Genomic DNA, 5,176 nt, shown 5'->3' with positions numbered 1-5,176 from the left:
CCTCTCAGGCGGAGTGATATGCTACACAACCCAACTAACTCCACCTCCCCTGGTAGAACTTTCCAACCGCTTCTATCCGGATCTTCTCGAACCGCTTTCTGCGCAGTTGATAAACAACACGAGAAAAACGCATGCGCAGGATGGAAGACTGACTCAAAGTTATGCAATTAACAGGAGGGGCTTTGGCGAATACTCGACGTTCGAACGCGACTTTTCTCTGTATTGGGCTTTTTCTTTTCCATGACATTGAAATGAGCTTCGATACTCAATACTCGTGATCTTTTTCATATAAAAGCGAGAGTGCTAATTGTGTATTCAGAGCTGCCAAGGTTTCAGATTGCCATGTGTGACATTTTCATGATTTCAATTGATTACGAGTGACATTTCAACGACTATGAGTGACACTTTCTCGCGAGCAAAATCGAGCAATGAAAACGAGGAAAACATATATTAGAAATTACAGCAGCAAGTGAGGCTGAGAGACATAGGTCACAGCCAGGTTGTAGTTTATTCTTTCAAGGCAAGTATAGCAGCCTCAACCTTAATGACAAGCTGAGCAGTCGGCATCCGTCGGCGAGCCTACCAGCCTAGCACCATATCCTGTGTTAGAAGTGGGCGGGAACGGAAGGGCACGTGTGCCCCTAGTTTTAAAAATTATTTCAGTCCGTTCCCCTACTTCTTTGTTTTAAAAAAGCATCCCAGGACTGCAGGAATAGCCCTACTTTTAAAATTGCAACTTTATCTTTCAGCCTGTGTGGTGCACATCAAGGAAGGCCTCTGCAGTGCCCACAACCTCCTCCCCCTTCCCCTGTGTGTCTAGGGGCCTGCAAAACATCACCGAAATGGCCATCAGTCTTAGGTTGGCACGAAAACTGCTACCTCTGATGGCGCTGCTGCTGTGATTCACACCTCATTTGGTGGGGCCGCTAGTTGCCTGCACCCACTGTGACCAATACAATGGTCACGTCAGGATACTTTGGTGTCCCCGCCCTTGACCTCCTCTGCCCTTTATTTTCGGGCTCACACAGACTGACGGTCGCCACCAGGAAAAAACAAGCATTTGCAATGCAACAGGTCTCGCATTTATACGAGTTTTAGCTATTGGCATTGTAAATGAAAATGCCTTTTATTTATGTTTGTTTTTGAAACATAAATAAAAAGCATTGTCATTTACAATGTCAATAGCTTTCACTCGTGTAAATGCGAGACCTATTGCGTTGCAAATGCTTGTTTAAGATTGCCGTGGGTAATTTACTTGTAATTTTTCTATTTTGGTATATATGTTTATATGGTGGGGAAGCCATTAGTATTCCAAGCCATATGTTTTCAGTTGTGTGTTAACCAGGAGGGTAGGCCGAGGGGAACTCACCAACAACCATTCCATTATCTGACAGGACTGTCCAACGCAAATGATGTGTACTTTATGTAAGATTTGATGGAGGAGTTATGAGGCACCAGTCTATTTTCTTTGCAGCCTGGAGCCAAGGGAAATCTATTAGGGTCCCTGAAAATTCAGCTTGCAGCAAAGCCTTCTATCACGCTGTGCAAGGGATTTCTACTATAAGAGGCCATGGATGGAATGGGTATTGATATTCTACTCATTCTCCGCTTGCTTTGAATGCGAGTTCCTCAGCAAATGGGCTCAGTTGAGTATTAAATGTACCAGCTCCCCAATGCAGGAATGAAAATCTGCATTACTACAAGTCTTCCTTGTCCCAATCTTTGGATTCCATCACTCTTGCTCAAGGACCAGTTTCAACCTTTCCCAGATTACATATTGCTTGGTAGTGAGTCATTACTGAAACAGGATGACACGGGCAACATTTTAAAAAACAACTGAGTTATTTTCTTTTTCTAAAGTTCACATCACGCAGTAATCCTTTGGACACTCCGATTCGCCACACCTAACAAAGTAATCTTAAACGGAAGTTCAGATTTGCCAGTAATCACGTGGGAAGCCCTCAAGAATGAGAGAGAGTATCGAGTGAGAATCAAACAGGACCAGGTGATAGAAACACAAACTACAAGATAGCCCAAGGCTAGCACCTGCTGTTCATGGTGACTGTTTTTTCCCCCAATTCTAAAAAAAATGTCCTCCACTTTATGGCCTTTGAAAACTAGATGTGAATGGACGTACCAAGGAGAGGCCAATGACTGTATGGGTGCCAGCATTCTGCTCTGTTCTCTACTTCTATTTCCTGTGCATAAAGTGTACATGAAACCTACATCCATTCATCCATACAGCCTTCTGTCCATCTTAAAATCATCTCTCGAATACCCCTTGAGCTTTATCTGGTACTGCATGTATACTTGAATTCTCCCCATATGAGACACTCCGGGTTGGACTGTATGCGCCTGCGCCTCTGTTCAGCTGTGTACATGGGTGACAAATGCTGGCGTTCTGCACGCAGGGTGCATGAAGGTTTCTGTGCAGAAATACATTAGGGTTTCGTGTTAGTCTGCGTAGGTCATAAGGGGGGTGTTGCTAAACGTGATGGGACACCTAAACTATTGCTAAACATAGAGGTCGGCGCCCCCTCCACAGGTCAGCGTCCAGTGCAGCCGCACCAGTCGCACTGCCCTAAAGCCGGCCCTGCTTACGAGTCATCTAAAGCAACGTCGGCGTCCTGCATTACCGTGGGAATGAACGCGCTGTAAAACGACAACCTGCTTCGTGGTTTCTCTAATATTCAACAGTTTTGTTCAGTGTTACAAGTTAGTTACAACGCACAGCCTCTCATCTTCCCAAGTAACGACCTATCATCACCTTCCGGCTGATTACTCCAAACCACCATGGTTAAGAAAACAAGCATCGATCTCTTGTCTTTATAGGGCTATGTGCTTCTATCTAGAAACACATGGCCCCATAAAGATAAGAAAGTGCTTTGCGACAGCAGCAAAGCAGGCGACCCAGTCCGAATCGGAGGCCAAAGGGCGTCAACAAAAAACCCTAATTTCCAATGGCAGGCCACCGTTTAGCATAAACGGTGACGCCAGCCAATAAAAATGAGGGGCGGGGCTTCAAGTCCCCTTCTCAAATCTACTCTCCTACAAAATCTCACGCCCATCGACAGCGCTTTGCGCTGCAACGCCAATATCGCTCTTGTTTTTTGTGAGTAGAAGAGTTGGCCAAGCAGGACAATTCAAAAGGTATCCTTTGCAGGACACTTGAATACATATGTACTATACTATGTTTGAGTAGCTAGCTAGCTGACATGAATATAAAGGAGCCCTTGTGGATTTCCGTGAGTCAGATCAGATTCTCTTGAAGAGGCCCTTTCTCTTCTGAGCCCTGCTTAACACATGTGTACAGGAGGAGCCCTGTATTCATGTCCTCAATGTTTGAGACAAAAAAATACTCATTGATTTCTGAACAATGAGAGTAAAAGTGTTAAGGTAACATGTCGTTCCTGATTATATTTTGCATGCTTTACATAATCCTGCATTCCCTATGAGTGTTTGCATTTTCACATCTGAGTCACATACAGGTGTTTATAATGGGGCAGAATTGGGTTGCAGCTGAAGACAGTGCAAGTTTCACTCAGTGGGGCAGAAGGGTGTTCGGGGGATAGGATGTGGCACTATGGCCAGAGCTACAGAATTTGGAACTGGGAAACCTGATTCAGCCTTCATTACTAGTTCATCAGACCACTCTCCTGAGGGAGCACATTCCCCTACTAGACCTTAGAAGGCCCTACTAGAACTTAGGAGCCCTGGTCTCTTAGCACCAGCAGGTGGACCTTACCGGTGGCCAGTGTTGGTTAACCTTGAAGCCCTGTCCACCACAATCCATACTGAAGGTCACCTCCAGTCTTGCGGGCAGGCCTACAAAGCAGCACACCCTAGAGCAGCAGTGACTTTGCCACTGAGCTCACAGGACCCTTGAGGCCAGTCCACCTCACCCATTGGTGCTTCCATTTGCCTTGTTCCAGCAGTACTAATGCAACTCACCAGGGATTGGCAATGCAGGATTTGCATGCACACTAGACTAAGGGGAATGTTTACAAGGGCCTTGCCTCATGCTTGCACTTTGCAACATGGTACATGCACAATGCAAAGTTCCAGCTGGGTGACCTAGCCAGAAGGCTGCTGCAGCGTGATATGACCATATATGAGGTGGATCGTTCAATACCGATGCAGATTTTAGTGCTTGAATCAATGGCTGGTTCACCTGGGCCCTTTGCTACAACCGCATTAAATGCTGCTGAACGGATGCAGTTTGCTGGTGTAGGACTGCAACAGAACAAAGGCTGTGTTAGCATCAAAAGGGCACAGCTCTTTAGGAGCTTAGCAAATAACCTGCGAAAAGGATTACAATGACTAATGCATCAAATGTTTCTAGATGCACAACCACAAACAATGACGAAATGGAATACAAAGAGTTGGTACATAGAATTACAACCAGTTTATTGGTCAGATCCAGTAGACATCTTATATGGTGAGGCAGAATTACTAAACTATTGTAGCAGGTTGCAGGTATTTGATACTAGGCAGTACATCCCTGGTTTCAGAGAGTACAAACAAAATAAAAATTGCATCCCTGGAAGCCTGAAACCATTAGTGCACATTATAGACACCTTTTGCACCTCCACTGCTGAATGTGAATGGGGCTTTAGTCTAATGAATGAGGTGCTCACACCACTGCGGAACAGAATATCAATCAATCGTCTGTCTTCTATAATGTTCAGAAAAATCGTGGGGTCTCCCGTCATAGAATTTAAACCTGAATTTTATTTTCAGAAATGGTTAGAAAAAGGGAGGAGAAGTGACGATGAAAGAAACTGCATGGCTTGGACACAAATGTCTTATGATTCCACTTATAAGCGTATTTGGAACATTCTGTGATTGGAAACATGTCCCAGATTGTAAATGTATTAAATGTAAACAACTTATATATTAAACCTCAAATAAACATGTTTATCCATTGTTTGAATTAAATAACATTATAAGCTGTAACTGGTCAATGAAATGCCAAACGTACTAAAAATTGATATGTTTTGCTATTTCTAGCCACACCTCCGACTCCGCCCACTGATCCAATCTTCGGTTTATTCCCGCCCTCTCATTCTCCGCCCACAGTTCCCCTACCTTTTTTTCCCCACTTCGACCACTGACCATATCACACCGGCGTCAGGCAGCTTGTCACAAAGCAAAAGGCTCTGTTGACAGTGACACT

The sequence above is a fragment of the Triturus cristatus genome, chromosome 9 (assembly GCF_964204655.1).
Source record: "Triturus cristatus chromosome 9, aTriCri1.1, whole genome shotgun sequence".
Lineage (NCBI taxonomy): Eukaryota > Metazoa > Chordata > Amphibia > Caudata > Salamandridae > Triturus > Triturus cristatus.
The sequence above is the reverse complement of the archived record's forward strand: the minus strand, read 5'-3'. Positions refer to the sequence as shown.